At 46.1% G+C, this 21889-nt stretch overlaps 1 pseudogene; it reads left to right on the forward strand.

Moving 5' to 3' along the window:
- Window positions 1-94: 94 nt before the first annotated feature.
- LOC113196554 (constitutive coactivator of PPAR-gamma-like protein 1 pseudogene) lies at window positions 95-13468 on the forward strand (annotated as a pseudogene).
- Window positions 13469-21889: the final 8421 nt, after the last annotated feature.

Below are 21889 nucleotides of genomic sequence, written 5' to 3' on the forward strand. Positions count from 1 at the left end.
GGGACCCCTTGACAAGCATCTTCAGAGCCTCGGGCAGTGGTCCAAGCACAGACTTTGGAGTCAATGGCTTTGACCACAAACTGGCTGTGGGACTATGAGAGTTGCTGAATTGGGCTTCCACTCAAACAGCTGTCAAGTGGGAATAATGACAGGTGTCCACTTCAAAAACTCAGGTTTCTAATTTTTGAAATGTTGTTCTCCTGAAAGACTTTAAAAATGATTCCTCTCTCTCTCTCTCTCTCTCTCTCTCTCTCTCTCTATATATATATATATATATATATATATATATATATCATATATATGATTTATATGATTTTAAATAAGTCTGTCTATATATGTGTTTGTGTGTGTGTGTGATTTTAACAAAATCTTTACATAAAGTAAGGTATAGATGACCGAATCACACAAGGTGTTCCTTAAAGACAGACTAAACCTTCCCTGTGTTCTTTCACTTTTCAGTTAACCCTTTAACAGAAGAAGAGGAGAAGCTAACACCAAACAGCGGCAAGGAGGGGCACCTGCACTGGCTAGTTACAGAGATGCTGCGTGGCCTGGTGAGGACCGGCTGGCAGCTGCCTCCTTCTTCTCAGCTCAGGTGTGAAGTGTCAGCCCACTGGGAGACACAGCCTGATTCATGCCCCATGACCCATGATGTGCTGGCTGTCTTAATCAGCACTCTGTTTTGGTTTCATGGCCAATGGTTAAATATTATCAAAAAGCAACTGGGTTTGTCAAATTGATTGACAGGGTGGGCCTCCCCTCTTTTATTAGTGATTGATTCCGTTTGGATCTGGGTGGTCCCCAGAGGCCAGGTGATGATGTGGTTTCTAGTCTGGTGTTGATGAGGTGGGGAACCTTTGGGGACTTTGCAGAAGGCTCTAGATCATGGACCTTGAGGGAGGCTGCATGAAGTCAGCTCCCTCCTCTTTCTCCTTTGTTCAGGGAAAGAGTGAGTGGACATTTTGTCTACCCCACGCTCCCTGACACAGGGTGCTAACTCACCACAAGCCCCCAAACCTGACCACAGTCTGAATCCTCTAAAACTATATGCCAACAAACCCCTTCACTCTTCAAGTTGATGTCTCAAGTGTTTGCTCCAGTAATGGAAGCCAGCGAACTGTCACCATGTTGTCTGGACTACAGCTGCAAAGAAAAATCCCAGAAGGGAGCTGGGGATGGATTCCATGTTTCAAACATGGTCACAGTTCCCAGCACACGTTGGACCAGGGCAACAGCATGGGGAGGGCCTGTCCTCTGCAGAAAGCCTGGGCTTTGCTCCCCTCTTCCCTGTGGACAACAGAGCCTCCCTCTGCCCCAACCACAGTGTTCAGAAGAGGAGGGCTTTGAACTAAGGGTCCTGGTGGCTCACCTCCTGAAGTCTAGGACCAACAGCCAGACAAGGCAGGGAAATGCTTGCCCCCACTGGCCAAAGGCACATGGCTTCCATGCAGAGAGCCATGTCCTGTGTCTTGTTCCCTTGGCTTCAGCTTATCTTTTCTGAACCATTCCAATTTGCTTCTTTTTCTAATCTTTTCTCTTTTAGCAACACAACTCTTTATCTTCTGGTTTCATCTTTATTACTCCCATTCCCTCAGTATAAGTATTCATTACAATATTTTAAATTAAGACCTACACTGTCCTCCTAGTTGTGTGCTTCGGGGCTCCCCACACAATACGTGTAATTCTTATTACAGGATTTCAGGCAGTTTGTACATTATATTCTATTAAAAACTTAGTTCCACTCAAGGTTGTCACAACCCAGGGATCACAGCTTCCTGCCAGACAATGTGCTGAGATATATTCACACATTTCTGTTAGCAGAAAGTTCCCTCCACAGGCCTGTGTTTCACACCTCATTTGATATCACAATGCAACAGAAGGCATAAAAAGAAGCAGTTATTTATTTACATTGTGGAATGGATTCTAGAGGGATACTAGATAAGCATAAATTATCACACCGCAGCCATAATCCCTGCCCTTCTTCAGTCCTGGGGAGGAGGGAGAATCCAGGAGCTGTCAATCACACAGCTCTTTCTCAGACACTTGTAAGAACTGCAGACTCTGCTCTCAGAAAATAACAGTGACAATCACCTCCAAGAACTTGTGTTGTTCTCTGCATTTGAAACATTACTGTTTGACCAAATATTTTAACAAAATTACCTCTGAATGGAACCTGGATACCATCACCTACCCAGTGTCCCAGAATGCATAACCAGATGTCACCCACAGCATGTTCTGGGGGTATCAGAACCACAGACACTGTGGTGACTGTCTGGCTCACTCTCACTCAAGTCCCCAGCAGTGTCCATGGCCCCCAGACCCCCTCCCACCTTCCATCTCAAGGCCTTCAGCTGAGGTTGATGGGAACCCCTGACTTCAGGGCTGGCTATGTCAGTTGCTTAGAGGATCACATGATCATAGTTATATTCCCCAGGGCCAGGGATGACCAGGACCTGTGCTGGGCCTGTCTTGGAAGAAAAGCTTCTATCAGAGTGACCACATCAGCAAATGGATGCAGATGTAGTCAGTGTCCACCATCCTCCTCTAGGATGGAGAGCACCTGAGAGGAATACAACCATGGGAAGAGGGGGACAGGCTCTGAGGAGAAGGTTGGAGCCCCAATCCAACACTCCTGGTGCCCGTCCACCATGAACTCAACCTGCCTGAAGACCTTCATTGTTACAGGACCAAATGGACAAAACCAACTGATAAACCAAGACCTGAGAGGAATACACACAGCAGTACTCTGTGTTATGGTTTGGGTCTGGAAAGTCCCCCAAAGTCTCATGCACCTAAAGGCTTAGTCCCCAGTGCAGCAATGACTAGAGGTGGAGCTCATAGGAAATGACTCTATCCCCAGGTGCTGACCTCCTCAGTGGAATAATGCACCAGACAGATTGAAGATGGGAATGGATTATTGGGAGTGGGACCCCGTTGGAGGAAGGTTATCACTGGGGATGTGGCCTGAGAAGGTTCTCTCATCCCAGCTCCTGCCTTCTCCACTCCCAAGGCCTGGGGCTGAGCAGCTCTCCCCACCACACCCTCCAGCCATTATGTTCTGCCTCACCTCAGGCACAGAGAAATCTATTTGACCAACCATGAACTGAAGCCTCTGAAATGGTCAGACAAAGTAAACCTTCTTTCCTCAGAGCTGTAGGGGTCAGGTATCTTGGTCACAGTAAAGAAAAGCTGCATCACACACTGTGCAGAACAGAATAAAGCCACAGCCCTTGACAGACACCAACTCTGAAGAGTCCTATTTGCCACTCTCCCCTCTTCATTCCCTGATGGCAGAGACCATCTCCCACTACAAAGCCCAAAATATGACCCAACAGGTACTTCCCAAGAGCACCTGCTTCTTGGGCAAAGGCAGAGATCCCACAGCTTACTGATGAGCTCTGAAGGGAAGACTCTCCTGGAGGCTGATCGTAGAAGAAGACACTTAGGACAAGTCCTTCTCCTTTTCAACCAGTGAATATTTCTGGGTGAGTTTTCAATGCCTGGAAGAGCTGCAGCCATCTTGTGACCAAGAGGAGATAAGGTAGAGGATGTTGGTAAGTTCTCTGGCTGGAATGGAGTAGAAGAACAGAAACACTGAGCAGACATGTGGTACCACTGTGTCGTCAATAACAGGATCAACCAGCTATGAATTGCTTTGATGTGAGATGACCAAATTTTTTTGTAGCAGCCATCTGTGGGCACATGATCTATTACTTGCAACTGAATCCCCTGAGCTAATATTAACAACTCAGGAATTTGGTGTGCTCAAGACTTGGGGTGCTCAGTATTTGGATATGTTCAGGATTTGGGGATGCTCTGGATTTGGGGTGCCCAGAATTTGGGGGTGCTCAGCAGATAGACATAGATTTCCAGGCACATTGTGGTCACCTGAGGCTGCTGGAATGAGTTTGAAGGGAGAGGTGTCCAGATCACCCAGACAGGGGTTCCTAACAGGCTTCTGACCAGCACTCATCTGAGCCCCTCTTGCCCCTGAAAGAGCAGGAAGAGGGAAACTCCAGCTGATACTGTCAGGGTCACCAGGAAGAGGCAGCCACACCATGCCACTCCAGGGAACAGGCTGTCTGCCCCACCCACACACCCACTAAAGCTCCTGTACCTGTGGTCCTCAAAGAGTCTAACAGAAAAGAAAGGAAAGAGAAAAGACTATGACAATGCAGTGTGACAGAACAGTTGCCCGAGGGGCTCGTGTGTCCAGATGAGGAGCTGGTGCCTCACCCAGGGTGAGGCCTGAGCCGCAATGGTGGCTGCACAGCTGTGCAGTCATTAACCTGAATAACCACTGAAGATGCTTGCTCCACACATGGGAGGGGGCATGGGCTGAGACTTCGGGCAAGGTATCCTGTCACCCACCAGGTGTCCCGATGCAACATCATCAGTGAGGACCTATCTCTGAGGTATAGCTGAGAACAGCCCACATACCTGAGGCTCAAGCCCCAGTAGGAGAAGAGAGGCTGCAAGCCAGCAGTGTCAGGGACCAAGCTTAAGACCAAAGACATGCACCAGTCCCCAGGTGTGACATCAGAAAAATGACTATTTAGGTGGTAAGGAACAATGACCCAAAGCCAGAGCTTCCCTCTGTCTGCCATAAAATGTCCACTTTCCTCTTGCCTCTTATGTCATTTCTGATTTTCCCACTACCTTCTTCAACCCTTAGTTAAAAACAAAAATAACCACAATAATAAAGATAATCTGAAACTAGATATCAAACCCTGCACTATGGTAAATGTGAACTAAGCGGCTCTGGACACCGTCCACCTTATTCGGCCTTTGTGCATGAAGAGCAGAAGGACCAAGCTCTGCCCCATGTGTTCTTCACCACAGCCCTTCAGAAGCCAGGCTACTGGGCTGGGAAGAGCACATCTCCTCACTGAAGCTGCATCTGTCTAGATGCCACATCCAGCCCTGTGTTCCCACACAGTACCCAGTCCCTTGACTGCCTTGTGCCTTGAGCCTCTCAGCATTCACTTGCTCTGGGTGTCTGGTGGCCCAAGCAGGCCAGGGTGGCCATCATCTGGGTGCTGCTGTGGTCCACTGCTGACTGGTCTCCATTGCTGGTTCTCAAGGCTATGATTTTCAGACCTTCTGCCATCTTAATTCTGTGAGGTAGGAAACAACATGTATAAGAAAACATCTCACGTCAACTCTGCAAGCCAACATGACCCCATAGTGGGGAGTGTGGGCATACTGTCCTCCCCCCAGGAGACAGGAAGAACACTGTGAGTGGCTTTCCTCTGAAAACAAAGTGTGCTGTTATTTTTACGAGTGCCTGAAAATCAGAGCCCAAAGCGTTGGCCATTTCCATTAATTTTCAGTTTAGTCTGAGTTTGAACAGGTCACTTCCTCCCACTGTGATTCATGGGGTGTGATGGGCATGTGGGGAAGTAGATGGACTCTGCCCCTCACCTGCAAGTGGGGAAGAGTCACCATGGCTTGGGCAAGGCCAGGAACTGCCACATCAGGGACCCAGGAGGCCACTGCACTGAGCAAACAGTGATGGGGAATGATCAGAAAGGCTCTCCCAGTCTTTCCCATGAACACACAAAAGGAATACCAAAGGCAGACGAGGCCCATGTGCAGGAGTCAGAGAGCAAAGACAGGCATAGGGAGGCCATGCCCAGCACTGCTGAGACCTGAGGAGCCAAGATCCCCTCAAGATTAATCATCAGACCACACACGGTCCAAGGTGCTGGTGGTTAAAACAAGATGAGCAAAAGTAAAGATACAGTAGACAGTGACATGGGAGGAATGATATACAGATCATCTGTCTGATAAGGTCTAAAATCCAGAATATGCAAAGAGTTCTTTCAAATCAGTAACAAAAAGACAAATCATGCAATTAAAAAATAGGCAAATGTCTTGACTACACAATTCTCCAAAGAAGACATACAGATGGCCAACAGGTGCATGAGAAGATGCTCAGCATTGTCAGTCCCTGGGAAATGCAAATCAAGACCACAGTGAGCCACCACTCCACACTCACTCACTGGTTAAAATATGACATAAAGGAGGTGGCGAGGTCCTGGAGAGATCAGATCCTCACATGTTGCTGGTGGGGATATAAAGTGCACAGCTGCTATGGAAATGGTTTGCCAATTTCTCAAAATGTTAACCTAGAACTACTGTAGGACCCACATATGCTTTCCCTTGTGAGGAAACTAGAAAGCAAAAAGCAAAAAAAAAAAAAAAAATCTGGGGAGGGTCTCAAGAACATAGATGAGAAACCAGAAGAGGAGGGAGTGGCAGCAGGGAGGAGGGAGTGTAAGGGCAGGAATGAAGTGGACCAAATTGTGTTGGTGTACTTATGGATGCAAGAGATCCCCTGATATGTATAACAATTAATTTCTTATAAAATGACTCCAAGAACCAGCATTCCCTCCCCTAGGCTTAGACTCCAAAGAATTGAATATAGGAACTCAGTAAAATACACATACAAACGTGCACAACAGCACTTTTGTTTGTTTGTTTTGTTTTGGTACCAGTGATTGAACCTAGGGGCACTTAGTCACTGAGCCACATCTCCAGCCCTTCTTAAATTTTGTTTAGAGACAGGGGTTGCTAAATTGCTTGGGGACTTGCTAAATTGCTAAGGCTGGCTATGAACTTGCAATCTTCCTCCCCAGCCTCCCAAGCCACCCGGATTAAAGCTGTACATCACCACCTGGCCAGTGCTGTTTATAATGTGGACAGGTGGCAAGAACTCAAATGCCCATTGACTGTTGAGGAAAAACTAAAGCATGATCTATTCATGACCTTGGAGTATTACTGAGCTGTACAAATGGCTGAAGAAAGATGCGTGCTCCAACAGTGCCCATCAAAACACTATTCTATGAAGTGTGGGAAAGTGAACATATTGAGTGGTATAATTCATACAGAAGGTGAACCATAGAGACAGAAATGCAGGTCAGTGGTCTCCAGGGTCTAGAAACAGCAGGGTAATGTTGAGGTACTGCTTAGCTAGTGGGTACCAAATTTCTTTTTGGGGTGATGTGCTAAGTGCCACTGAATTGATGGCTTTGAAATTGTTAATTTTATGTTACATGAATACTAACTCAATCTTTTAAAAAAGGAAAAAGTGTGGGGTGGGGACAGGTAAATGACTCATCATGATTCCATGTGGCTAAAACTTTAAAAAATGTCTAAAAGGATTTGTCAAAATCCTAACCCCTTTATGGCCCAAGCGAGCAATGCTCTTGTAGCAGAATTTGAGGCACTGAAGGATGGGATGTGAGGGTGGTGTGAAGCTCCTGCTGCTGCCTGCCCAGGGAACCCTGCAGTGGGACTGAGGACCTGGGTGTGCCTCTCTAACTAAAAAAAAAGGAAATGCAGTGTTGTCCCCTCCTGCTGCTCCCTGTCCTGCTGCCCTGCACTCCTGTTGCTCTCCCCTTCCTGACATGGATCCCTCCCCAGATGCCCTCGTTTTCTACCCCCCTCCTCCTGCTGCCCCCTCTTCTGCATCCCCCTCTCTCTCTGACAAGTCTGTCCCCAGACTCTCAGCTGCTTGGCTGCCATCTCTTGTTCCTGGCATTTCCTGAGAAACCTCAGCCAGGAGAGATGACATCCACTGGAGACACTCACAGTCTTTCCCTGACTCTGCTGTCCCTCTTTCTGGATCCTGTTGGCTTTTATTATAATGTGCACAGGTGGTAAGAACTCCAAACTTCCCAATGGGTGAGTACAGTGGTCCCTGTGTGCTATGGGTAGGGACCGCTAAGGAAGCCTGTGACCAGGACTCACAGATCCTCAAGGCTGCCAAGCACCTTCTCCCACTCACTGTTTCCAACATCCCCTGACACTTAAGAACTGCTTGGGATCAAGTGCTGTGCACAAAGCCCAAGGAAATAAGGAAGTCACAGCTCAGGATGGACTGTGAGTCTAAGATTGCATGGGCCACAGGCCAATACCATGGACACACTTTCCCAGGACCCATTTAACAGTAGGAAAAGGACTTAGTAACCAACACCAAGATGCCTCTGGCCTCCTGCTGCAGGCCACTCAGCCTGAAGCCTCTCATAGATCCATGGCACCCCCGTCCCACAGGGTGGCAGCCATGCTTTCTGCTCCCATTTTCCATGTAAAGATGCTGCTGAGGTGTCACTTGACAGGCTTTTGTGTGGGTGGCCAAGGAAGGAAACTGTCCACTTCAGCCAGCAGAAGTAAAGATGGCTCATATTTGGAGAGCAGATGCCACGTCTCTACTGGTAGCCAAGAGGCAGGAGAGTGAGGTCAGTGTGTCCACTAGCTTATGGCCCCATGACCCCTGGGAACAACATTCATGATCCAAATGCAAAGGCACCAAGACCAAACCAGGCCACACCAGAGCACACCATGTCAGGTGTGAACAGGACAGCAGCAGCTGAAGGCCCACAGGGCTCTAAAGGGTCTTTGTAGCTTCCAGGACCAAAATCCATGGGGGCCATGGTCACACCAGCAGGCTCTGCACAGACTACCTCAGGTCTTGCCTGAACCATGCTGATGCCTCCAGCACAGCAACAGGTCTCATTATCTGACCTACAAGATGAGAAGCCTGTGGAGCCAAGCAACATGATCAGAAGGTGAACCGACTGCAGGGCAGGCCAGAGCCCAGACACTGCCCCTGAGAGGCAGAGCATGGCTGGCCACCCAGGGGCCAGGCCCAGGCCCCGGCTCTGCCAGCAGCTAAGACTGTAATGGAAAGTTCTGAGAGGAAAATGCAGTGGTGTCTGGAGGGCTCCCCAACCCCACATCCATACAGCACCCAGAATGTGGCTTTGTGTAGAGGAGGGTCCTCCACCCCCGGGGTTCCTTAAGGATCTTGAGAGGAGGCTTCTTGTTTTAGTGTGGGTGCTGAGTCCAGGGAGTTGTGTCTTTTTGAGACAAAACAGGAAAAGACACAGAGTCATGGAGAAGATGAAGAGCAGAGGCTGGAGCACCTTTACCCTACAGCATTTGCACTGTGAGCTTGGGCACCCCACGCCCAGAGCACAGATCCCCACTGTTCTAACCACCACCTCCCTGGTCATTGGTGTGGCAGCTGAAGGACACTTGTGCAGGGCTGTTTCATGAAGTCCTACGATGTTGGAGTGGGATGCAGGCGCAGAGCAGAAAGAGGGCAGATGTGGGCAGGGCAGGTGTGGGGCAGGTAGAGGGCAGGTCCTGGCATGCATGTTATTATACATATGATGCGCAGAGGAGGTGTCAAGAATATCTAGGGGACAACAGCTATGTAAATAATACAACATGGCAGGTGAGGAGGAATGAATGCTATGAGTTTGCTGTGCAGGCTTAAGAAGCACTAAGCACGCCATCCACCAGCCCCCAGGACAGCAGGAGTCATGCAGGATGAAGGAGGCAGTTGGGCCAGAGAGAATCGCAGAGGCACTGGGAGCAGGTTGGGGTTCAGCTGACTCCCAGTGAGACCTGGGCAGTGTCCCTGAGCTGCTGGGACTTGGCATCCATGTACATGAATAGTGGGTGATGACACTCATCCTCCTTGCCATGGTGAATGTTAAATGAGCCCCACATGTGCTCCACATAGAGTATTGGAAACTGATCCATGTTAATTACTGTTACTTTCTGAACATGAACCACTAGATACTCCCCAGCGAGGACAAACTCAGCACTGGATCCCACCTGGTAAGGTCCCTGGGAGCTGCTCTAGAACCCCAGTCAGCACCCAATTACCTCCCCTGAGGTTCCCTGGGAGCTGCTCTAGAACCCCAGCAGCACCTGAACCACCTACCCTGAGGTCCCTGAGAATGGCTCTAGGACCCCAGCAGAATCCCAACCACCTCCCCTGAGGTCCCTCAGAACTGCTCTAGGACCCCAGCAGCACCCCAACCGGCTCCCCTGAGGTTCTCTGGGAACTGCTCTAGGACCCCAGCAGCACCCTAACCACCTTCCCTCCAGATATGATTCCCTTATCCCCCTCCTGTTTCTTGGCAGAAAATTCTTCCCACACCCCAAGGCAGGGCAAACTCCTCCCCACCCACTGTTCTTATGGGTTGGGATTCCCTCACTCAGCCTAACTCTGCCTCACCAGCTCTGCCAAATACTTAAGCCCCACTTGGTCCTCTCCACTTTCTTTCATGGACTCCACTCATCATCTGGCCTCTTACCTACACTGTTCTGCAGAGCCACGTCCACTTCACCCACTTGATCCTCTGCATTTTGTCCATGTGGCTCATACTCCACTGACCTATTTAACAATCTGGAATTGCAGGTTTTTTCCTCTAGCTCTGGAACCTTTAGAAGTCTTGCTTGGCCCAATTCCACCAATTTCTAATAGCATACCAAATGATTCTGCTCTTCTTTGTTAGCTTTGTTAGCTATGCTTTTCCAACAAGTTCACTCCTACACCAGCCACCCTGTGTTGCCTGGCCTCTCAACTGCTCCTTGAAAACTCCATCTGAGGGCTGGGGATGTGGCTCAAGTGGTAGTGCGCTCGCCTGGCATGCGTGCGGCCCAGGTTCGATCCTCAGCACCACATACCAACAAAAAATGTTGTGTCTGCCGAGAACTAAAAAATAAATATTAAAAATTCTCTCTCTCTCTCTCTCTCTCTCTCTCTCTCTCTCTCTCTCTCTCTCTCTCCTCTCTCACTCTCTCTTAAAAAAAAAAGAAAAAGAAAACTCCATCTGAAATAATGAAAGGTATCTTGCAGAGATGCCCATGGTTGTAACACCACTGAGTTTAAGGGACAATTACCTTTGGGCTGTGGTCAAGTTTGGACCCCACATCTCCAATGGTTCACCTTGAACCACTCTGCTAACCCAAATGAGAGAATATCCATTTACAAAATATAGCTGATGATAATACTTCATTTGCATAAAGGTGAAAATGTTTTCAGCACTGTCTGTGTATTATGGATACAGAAGAGGCACTGGCAAGCAACTAACGAGGTCTCTTCCCTATATGTGAAAGAGCCCAGACAGAATTTAAAAAGCATGTTTCCAAAGGGCATGGCCTTTTGCTTTTATTTAGCTCTGTGGCCTTCAGCAATTTCTCTTATCCTTTCAGCACAGGATGGGCACTGCTACTTGGCAAACAAGAGTCATCTGTGATCTCTTCTCCAGCCAGCCTGGGGCATCTCAGAATGAGGGAACATAGGTGTCTGACCATGGTCATCTTTCTCAAGGTTCAGTCTCAGAAAAAAAAGCCTCTTTATTATGACTTCTGTATAACTATGGTTAATTCTGATAGCCTGACTCAGTGCTCTAGAGACAGGGAAGCTGTTGGGGACTTGGGTTTCAAACTGCAGAAACTGAACTGGGTGCTTTAAAAAAAAATGCACTAGATGACACTGAGGAGGTCAAGGGAAACTGATGGCAAAGTTTAATCAAACCAGGAGCTGGGTTTTGCCACATGATCCCAGTGCACAAAACCCCTTTATAGTCCTTCCTGGACCCTGATGCTATATGAGCACACTGTAAGCCTTTTTGCTGTCACTTTGTCACTGTTCAGATTCTAAGCCTTCAAAGAAGTGGTGCAGTTGGCTGGGCATAGGTACTGGCTGGAAATATGAATTATTCTCATTCAACTAGGCATTGAAGGATGAGTAGAAATTTGCTAAAGAGCAAAAAAAAAAGGTCATTCTAGGTAAGAACACCATGTGTGACCTCACACAACCACACTATGCCAGGTGCTTTTCTCATCATGTCATTCCCCAAAACTTTCAAAAATAGTGCTATATGTTGGGAAACTGATTGCATTGTTTTATGAAAATGTTACAGGCTCTCATAAAGAAATGAAAGTATACAGAAGAATACTGCAAAACTTGGCAAAGGGTGGGAATCTTCCAAAATCTAGTGCCCCAAACAACAGAATTAATATAAGGTAATATCATTTTTCAGGCCTTTCTAGTTACATAGATTGGAGGGTAAATAAAAAAAAGGAGGATTGGTAGAAAGAAAGAAAAAACTTTTATTAAAATAAGATTAAATGTAGGCTGGTTTGTGGCTCAGTGGGAAAATGCTTGCCTAGCACATGCAAGGTGTTGGGTTATATCATCAATACCACATAAAAATAAATAGCCTAGCCCTGTGGGGCTCAGGGCCAGGGTCTATACCCATACAGCCTCACATAGCCGGCCCTCACACTGGACACAAACGGGAAGAACCTGACAGAGCAGAACAACTACAGCTTCATTCCTCATGAGGGGAAGCACACGCTGGTGTATGAGCGGTCCTCACCCATCAACCCAGCCCAGAGTGGCAGCCCCAATCACGTGGATTCTGCCTGCTTCCCTGGCTCTTCTACATCATCATCGTCAGACAACGATGAAAGTTGTGCAAAGGTAGAAGGTTCCGCCACTGCCTCTTCAGAAAGCCAGCTAGTAGAAGGCAAAGGGAGCCAGATGGGAACAGTCCAGCCAATCTCCTGCCTCCTGTCGATGCCCACCAGGAACCACATGGACATCACCACACCTCCCCTGTCCCCCATCACACCTGAGGTGCTGAGTGGCCGAGCACAGGCACAAGAAGTGGCTGATGTACCCCTATATCTTCTACATCCTGATGAAGGGTGAAATCAAAGTTGCTGTTTCTATTGAAGATGAAGCCAACAAAGACCTGCTTCTGGCTTTCCTGCTCAATAGCCCAGTTCATCAGTATGTTTACAGAGTCCTGTTTAGTTTGGCAGAAAGCAGAAATAAAACTGAGAGACTTGCTTTTAGAAAAAAACAGACTTCCACCAGAATTCTCCCCAGTGATCATGAAGGAATGGGCAGTTTATAAGAGCAATCTCCTCAAACCTCGCCTCAGGGCAGGAGCAGAGGCTTGGCAGGAGTCTGTGGCCTTGGCGGCCCCTAAGGGGAAAGGGTTGCAACAGGCCCTTACCATGCCTTCTGGGTGGCAGCAGCATGGGAACACTGTGGAGCCTTCTCGGGCAGTGACAGCAGCAGGACTAGCAAGTCCCAGGGTGGAGTCCTAACTATACCTTCTCAGGGAGGGAAAGTAGATATCCCTGGCACTGTGTTTGGCCACCGGCAGGAAGCAGGCAGGACCATGGAAGCTGAAGGCCCTTCCCATTGTAAGTGGTCTCTGTGGGAGGACCAGCAAGAGGGCATCCAAGAGGAGTTATTTTCACCCTAGGGAAATGGAGGTTTTGTAGAGGTGGAAGGCACTATGGCCGAAGTTATAAAAGCCAGGGAGCAATTCAGGGCACACCTCCTTATGCTGCTTCAGCTTAAGAAGTGTCCAAAGAGCTGAAGTCAAAGTCCAGGGAATCAAAATCGTCTGCTGTGTCTTCACACGGGTCCCTGGCTGAAAATTGAGTGATGGCCAAGGAGAAGCTAGTTCCCCAGATGAATGAAAGTGCGGGAGACACCAGGGCCCCCAGCCACTCTGAAAGTGCCTTGAACAATGACTCTAAACTGTGCAATACAAATCCTCATTGAAATTAACTAAGTAAATATAGCACCTGCCACAGCGAGGCTGCTCTGGAGGCAGATGTCTTAAATAAAGAAGAGTAAACTTATTTTTTATAGAGGGCGAAGGATGCTGGAAGGGTAAGGATTTAGGAATATCTGGAGAGAAAGAGAGCCTGCAGTTATGTACACTTTTTTTCCTTTCCGTAAAAGAAAAATGAAGACTTTGGGAATTCAGATCCCTCTTTGATATCAGAGATTTAAACAATATATTTTTAGTCTTAACCAGTTGTAGTCAAAGTGCTACAATATAACAAAAAAGAGAGAAAGAAAATGAAGGTCATTTGACTCCCGCATTTAAAATGAAGTACACACAAAGTTTAAACTGGTTATAACAAAAGCCTACAGTTGTATTTCTTGAACTATAAAGAAAACAAATTTTGGCAGTTTTTATATATAGCTTAAAGTATAAATTTCAGCATTTGGCATTATATGTATGCCATTATTTTTGATTTTGCATTACTGTTTCACAATGAAGCTTTGTTTAAGGCTTTGATTTTTATGATTATGAAGAAATAAGACACAACCACAGTTTTTCTTTCTTACTTAAATTTTATCATTGTTGATGTGGTTCTTTTGTGTTAATAAAAAGTGCAACTATCAAAACTAAAAAAATTATAGAGTAATATTGCCATTCTGCTGTTTGTAAATACACAGTACATCATACATACTTTACAGGAAAATTAAATGGAGATAAAGTTGAAATCATTGAGATGCAAATGACCTTTCAAAATCAACATAATTTGTTCTGAAACTTCCTGATTAATACCATGCATCTGTGATCAATGAACTATTCGGTTTTGAATCAGACCTAGTCCATTAGTATACTACTTGAGCTAAACTTCTGCATGGTTCATAATTTTTAAAGTGTGTAGTTAATATTATTCATGTTATTGTCCTTTCTTGATTCTTACCAGTATGTGCCCATTTGCAAAACAAAAATGCTAATAATCAGTAATGGACCTATAAAAGATGTTAACTCTATTTAGTCATTGACTGAACTTGCTCTAACATTAAAATTTTGTGATTATTGACCTCTGTTGCATTTATTCTAAAATCCCCCCAAAATTATCTAGCCATTTTCAAATATTAACATTACCCTGGTGTATTCACTGCTGTATGCATTATTGTTCTCTGTTGCTGTTTTATGCCTTCGGATTAGCAAAATATGAAATTCTGTGAAGAAAAAAAATAAAAACCTTTGACCTCAAAAAAGAAAAAAAATTACCCCCCCTTCTGTACAGGAAACAAATTGCTTGTTCTTGAAAACTTTTCCATCAAGAATTTAGTACAAGCAGGTATACTTCTATCATTTTGTTGTTTTTGCTAATGTTTCCAAACAATGTACTTTGAAATCACTTCTTATCATTTTCTTATCATTTTCATATACTTCTGATGCTCTTCATCACATTAATGATCAGAAATGAGGTGTAAATCCCCAACCCCTGCCCCAAAGAGCTAAGTAGTGTACCGCTCTTTACCCATGAGGAATCCTTGCTTCCCCAATACTAAAGTATAATACCAGAGAAGCATGCCAAGGAAAGGTTAGAGTGGAAAGTAGAAGCTTTATTGAGATTTCTCCCAAAGGAAGAAGGGGACCCAAGAGGTGGAATCCATGGAAGGGGAAAGGTCTTCCCTCTTTTACAGCTGAGGTCTTATTTCAGCTTTCCCCAATTTCTGTCCTTTGTTCTGTTATCTTGAAATGATAGAATGTAGGTGGAGAAGCCCAAAAGGGTACAGGCAGATGGGCTGGAGGTGTAATCTGGGCAAGAAGGGCCTTGGGCCTGCTTTTGATTAGCATCTCCCCATTTGCTGGGAGCTGCTTCATTAACATTTCTTTAGAATGGGCTCTGGGCCTTGGGAACATTAACATTACAATTTCCCCAAGTGTTGCTCTGCTTTCCCAAGCTCCATTCTCAACAAGGCCTTCATTTTTTATTTTACTCAATATTAGACCCCATTTACCTAACTACACAAACTACCTATCTTTAAATCTGGCTTCAGTAAGATCTTACTGTAAGTTGAAGGGAGTTCTGCCCTAACTCATTGTCGCGATCCCTCGCCGGCGAGGGAAAAAACGACACAGGATTCTTCCTTCAGCAGTTTACTCATAATGAAAAGACAGGAACAAGAGAAGAAAGCGCGCGCCCCAGCAGCGGTCGGTCTGCCCTTGCTTAAGTACCCAGCCTTGCCAATGAATCAGCACCACGTGGAAGAGTCCAATAGGTGCAGCGCAGTGGAAGCAGGCCAGAGCCCAGCCCACAGCCCAGCAAGGAGTTGTTTAACAACTCTAACCGCTGAGTCATCAGAAGCAGGAAGCCAGCGCCATTTTCAGGGTGCGGTCGTCGGCTCCCAACAGTTCCCCCTTTCTGTTTTACAAGCAACAGGTAAAATTAGAGGTCCTATCTCCATTGTGCAAAAGTAGCCGCAAATAATGGCACACTCCTGAGGGGCGCCTCCCCAGGCGAGCCACCATTTCGACTGATGCCTTTTTCATGGAGGTGGGACGTCGACATCAAACCCACAAACAATAGGACATGCTTTTCTTGGGACTCAAACCTAGAGCTCCCAAGTGCAGTGCCTTGCCTCGAATCCTGTATTGTGACGATGGTGAATGAAGGGGGACAGCTGAGGCTGCCTTCGTAATGCAGACAAAATTAAGCTGGCAACATCCCAAGAGAAAGGCACGGACAGCAGAGAAGGGGAGAAATTCGGTTGTAACATCCGCTATTGTTAGATAAAGGTCAAGACGTTCCCGTGGAGCACATATGTCGTGGCCTTGTGAGCTGGCCACCTTGACATGCAGAACAAGGAATTGGGGGCTGGGCCCCGGGGGCCAGGGAAGGCCTGCTTCCAGCAAGTCAACCTCTCTTGCATGTCAAGGGGAATCAAGTAGTCCCTGTCTTAGGTCGTCCACTGTCCCTGCACTGCTTACCCGTCTCTGGGGAGGCCCCATTCCCCTGGCTTAGGTTGCAGTGCAAGCGTGGAAGTTGCCCGTCACTGGGTACTACAAGATCAGCTCAGGGTGTTGTGGCCAAGAGGACATTGTTATGGTAAATGCTCAACCGCCTCCAAATACAGGACCCATGACCATCACCATCAAATGGCAGGTGTAGTTGGACCATAAGATTAGCTAGCAAAGATCCTAGTGCAGAAAGGCAGGGAGGAAAGATATGCACAGAGGAAAGATCAACATGTACAGAGAAACACAATGTGTCAAATAATGAAACAATAGAAAAGTTATCAATAGCTGCTACAGTATCCATAGGCAAGGTCGGCCAATCCAGGGTGGCAGAGTCATTAGTAGTGAAGAAAAATGAAAGCACACCAGTCCGAGAAATAATGGGCAATGGATATGGCCACGTCTCTATCACCGCCCAGAGGAGTCGTTCTGCAGTCCAGATGACCTCATGTCCGATCACCATCAGGAGAAGCATCAAGCACCTCATCTTGTTCATCTTCATTCCTCCCTCCTGACGGGGCTTGAGGAACTCTCCGCACGAGGCGCTCGGGCACCCACAACGGTTCCGCTCGATCCTGTGGGAAAACACAGACAGCACCTCGTGCCCATGCCAGCACGGGATCAGGCCCACACCATTGTCCAGAAAGTACATCTTTCCACTTAACATGCCCAAAGTTCGGGGCAGAGGGCGAACAGTGCCTAGTCGCAGCAGAGCGCCCTTGTATGTCCAGATTCAAAAAATTAATAGTGAATAGAGCCAGGGAGAGGCGCTCTTTCGGGGTGTGGCCTAAGCCAATTCCCCCTTTTTGTTTTATTAACATCTCTTTTAGAGTCTTATGAGCGCGCTCTACAATACCCTGACCTTGTGGATTGTAGGGTAAACCATGGACAAGCTGGACACCCATTTGGTTGCAAAAGGAAGAAAATTGGCGTCCAGTATTCGCTGGACCATTGTCCGTCTTAATAGTCTGTGGTAATCCCCAGGCTGCCCAGGCTTCCAAGCAATGTGTGATAACATTTCCAGCCTTTTCACCAGACAAAGCAGAAGCATGGATAATGCCAGAACAAGTATCTACAGACACATGGACATATTTAAGTTTGCCAAAGTCGGGAACATGAGTGACATCCATCTGCCATACAGTTAAAGGCCGCAAACCACGAGGATTTACGCCTACAGAAAAGGGATGATGCAAAATGATACAATTAGGACAATCCAATACAATCTGCCGAGCATCAGCATGGGAGATAGTAAAGCGCTTCTGGAGTGCTCGTGCATTAACATGAAACTTACCATGAAAGTTTCTAGCTTGATCCAAGGAGGAAACAGGGAAGACCCAAGAAGAACGAGTAGCAAGATCAGCTTGGGCATTGCCAGCAGAAAGAGCACCCGGTAAACCTGTGTGGGCTCGAATATGCAAGGGGTAAAAACAGGCGGAGCGATTCCAAATCAATGTTTGAAGATGAAGAAAAAGGGAAGACATTACTCCTGATGTGTGTATGGGACCCACTACTTCCAACACCCTTAAAGCTTGAACTACATAAACAGAATCTGAGATTAAATTAAAAGGAAACGGACATTGTTCAAATACTTTTATGACAATTTGCAGCTCCACCCATTGTGGATTGCCAGGAGCAAACTGATGTTGGATAGGAGGTTGATCATTTACCACATAGGCTCCAATACCAGTTTTAGATCCATCTGTAAAGATATTTGCAGCTCCTGGGATAGGCGTAGAAGAAGTGATTTTAGGGAAAATGATAGGATGTTCCTTAACAAATGTAATAAGAGGATGTGAAGGATAGTGATTATCTATCTCTCCTGAAAAAGAACATCATAATATAGCCCAATTATCCAGGTTAGCACACAAAACTTGAATTTGTTGAAACGTATAAGGAACAATCACAGACGTTGGAGAAAAGCCAAAAAATTGTATACTTTGTTGTATCCCTAACATAGCTAAAGAAGCAACTCTTGAAGCCTGCAAAGGCTAGCATGTTGTATAGCCTTTTCCACTTTAAGCAACACTGACCTGGCTTCCTCAGTAAGATGTCGAGGGGAAGTAAGATCTGAATCACCTTTAAGAATTTCATACAAGGATTTTAATTCAACATTGGGAATATGTAAGTAACCCCTAATCCAGTTTATGTCACCCAATAATTTCTGAAAATCATTTAACGTATGTAAATTATCAGTCCTAAGAGTTATCTTTTGGGGTGTAATAGTTTTACAAGAGATACTAGCACCAAGATAATCAATAGAGTCTCCTGTCTGTACTTTATCAGGTGAAACAAGCAAGCCCTTTAATTGTAGCAAATGCACCAAATCAGCGCAAGCCGCTCCACCTGAGTAAGAGTGAAAGAAGCATCTACACCATAAGTGTGAACAGATTCTGTCAAGGTTTTAATTATTTTAAAATCTAAAGGCTCATGGTATCTTCCCCTATCAGCGTCCTGAAAAACCGGGTATGCTAGTCCCATGTCTGTATTAACTGTTCTCCAAACCTGTGTATGAAAAGTTCTCCCGGAGCTTTGGACTCCCCTCACATATGGGGGCGATGCAACAGGCACTGCATCTTCTTCTAAACTCTCAACCCCTTCTTCAAAATTAGATTTATCAAAATTAGATTTATCCCCCTTCTCATGGTAGGCTTTCATGCTCTGTGTCTTCCTTTTTTTCCTTTTCATTTTTATTTTACGTAGTTGTTGTAACAATACGTCCAGGTCCTCAGAACTCTCCGAGCCGCTTGTGTCCTCAGGTGTTTTTAATTCGGTCAAATCTGGATAGAGCCTTCTCCTATTTTTATTTTCAGGCTCTTTTGCCTTTTTACTACTCTTACTCCTAAAACTCTCTGCCACTTCGCTATGTGACCCCTCAGATTTTTCCTCATGTAGTTGTTCAAGAACAGCCTGACCCTCACCCACAGCTTCCTGGCATTTACTGTCTACTATATATTCTCTAACCAATTTCCAAAGTGGTATAACAGCATTCTCCAAAGTACCTTGCTCATAAGCAAAATCCAGATCTCTCCCTAATTTGTCCCAGCTGGGTATTGTAAGACTCCCTGAAAAAACAAACCAAGGAGCCGCTATATCAGCTTCTCTTAAAAACATCCACAAAGTACTCTGTTCCACCCCAAGTCCTTTTGAACGCAGCAGCCCATCCAGGGCCAAAAAAATTGGGCTTGAAGAGGTAACACCCATAATATTTTCAAAATTATGTAGAAAATGAAAATACAAAAGCCCCGCTCTCTCTTTATCTCCAGAGGAGCGTCCTATTTTATTATTTTTTCCCACTCTCTCTTTATTCACAGAGGAGCTGCCCCGCTTTAATCGCGGATCCCACTCACCTGGGACTTATTCCTGCTCTCTCTTTATTTGCAGAGGAGCGTCCTATTTTATTATTTTTTCCCGCTCTCTCTTTATTCACAGAGGAGCATCCCGCTATTTGCTTGCGGATTCCCACTTTACCTGGGAACTTACCGGTGCACCACCCTTACCGCTGAAAGTTCTGGATCCTGGGTTCGAGGAATATTCCTCCCCGTTCTGGCCACCAACTGTCGCGACCCCTCGCCGGCGAGGGAAAAAACGACACAGGATTCTTCCTTCAGCAGTTTACTCATAATGAAAAGACAGGAACAAGAGAAGAAAGCGCGCACCCCTGGAAAGAGCAGTACTGCCTGGAAAACAGGCCTGGACATAGGATGAACAGGAGCAGCCGGAGACAGTGGACTTTGTGTTGTTCGGTACCTTGAACCTCCTTGTTATCCTTGTCAGAATAGCACCTTGGTGATGCTTTGGGGGCCCCTCCCAAAGTTTCAGCCAAGAGTGACTCCATCTCCAGGCTAATGAGGATGGACCATTACTGCAGTTGAGCCAAACTGAAGAGACAATTCCCTGACCATAGTGATTGACTCAGGGATGGGCATATGATCCAGGCTGAGCCAATCAGAAAAGGCCAATTTTGTCCATAGTGATGGTTCAAAGATAGGCAGATGATCAAGGCTGAGCCAATCAAAAGAAGTCATTTCCTGACCATAGAGATTAGCCCAGGGATTGGGCACATGGCCCTCAGAGCCAATGAGAAGCCCTGATAGTAGTTTTCCCTGAGACTTTGGGGAACTGAAAGTTTTCCGTTGACTTCCACTTAGACTTCAAGGAAGCAAAATGTGAGCCTGGAGTTGCTGGTTCCACCCTCATGTGGAAGTTGAGAATAAAGTCATCTTCATGGACGATAGTGAAGAGCATGATGATGAAGCATCTTAAAAATCACTTTATTCTTCACTCAAATCCACTTTCTGTTGTATAACTCTATCAGAAAACACAGCAGCTCCATTCCCACACCCCTGTTCTGTGCTCTGACTTTTTGTAGCCAGAGCCTCCCCAGCCCTGCTCTCCTGCAACAGCCGACCCATTCTCCACCCATGCAGCTTTAAGTTTTCAAGAGCAGTACTAAGGGGAATATACATTAGGCAGCTTTTTGAGGTCACCCTCTTCTGCTCAGCACAATGTATTTGAGATTTATCTTTGTCATTGTAGGTGTCCATCATTCGCTCTACTTTATTGCCAGATAATCCACTCCATGGATGCACACAGTTTCTTTTGCATGCATCCACCAGAAGGACATTTGTGAACATGCACCTTGTTTAAATGCAAAATCCAGACAGGCCTGAAGTTTAGCCAACCTGTAAACTCACCAACAAATATATCTGCCATTCAATTCCAGGTTTGTGTAGACTTACATGGTTTGAGTGCTCTTCATGTTGAAGGAATCATCTTTTATTTCCATAGTGAGCTGATGAAGAAAGTCTCATCTTAATTAGTGAGAGGTCCAAAGGCAAGGGGCTTCCCGAGTGACTGAAATTCCTGTACATTCAGTTGCATAGTAATGAGCCATATTGCTGGCCTCATGGAGTGGCCTTGGCAGGTGATAGGAAGTAACACCCCACTTGACACACAGTGAATTTGATTCTCAAGGGGGGATGAAGTGATTAGTTTTGAGAAATAACCTGGCAGTCTGGCTACAACCAGGTGTCTTCCTGTCTCTGCTGAGCTCAGCTGCCTTCCCAACAGATGGCAGCAGAGCTGGCAGGATTACTTAGTGAATTTCCCTCTCTTATATAAACAACCTCCCAGGTGTCCAATTTAGAATAAATATAAATAGAAATTAGAACAAGATCATCAAAATTTCCTGCTGTTTAACAGCTGATAGTGCCTATTGGAGCTCAAAATTACTGTTACTAAGAGGTCCGTATAATCCATTTAATAATGCACATTCTACATCTGGGGTGCATCAGAAATCCTTCCCATTGGCTCAGTAGTTCTTCATTGTTGTTTTTCTGTCATTATTTCCTCCTTGATAACAAAGCAATTTACATTGAGAAGGAAGTGTGCAGAGGGTTTTGCTGCACCCTTCCCCTGACTCAGGCAAAGGCAAGGCCCTACTGAGGTGGATGGTACAAGGCATCCATCCTTTGGAGGAGTGCAGTATGTTTCTGGGAATGGGC

The sequence above is a fragment of the Urocitellus parryii genome, chromosome 9, assembly GCF_045843805.1.
Source record: "Urocitellus parryii isolate mUroPar1 chromosome 9, mUroPar1.hap1, whole genome shotgun sequence".
Taxonomy (NCBI): Eukaryota; Metazoa; Chordata; class Mammalia; order Rodentia; family Sciuridae; genus Urocitellus; species Urocitellus parryii.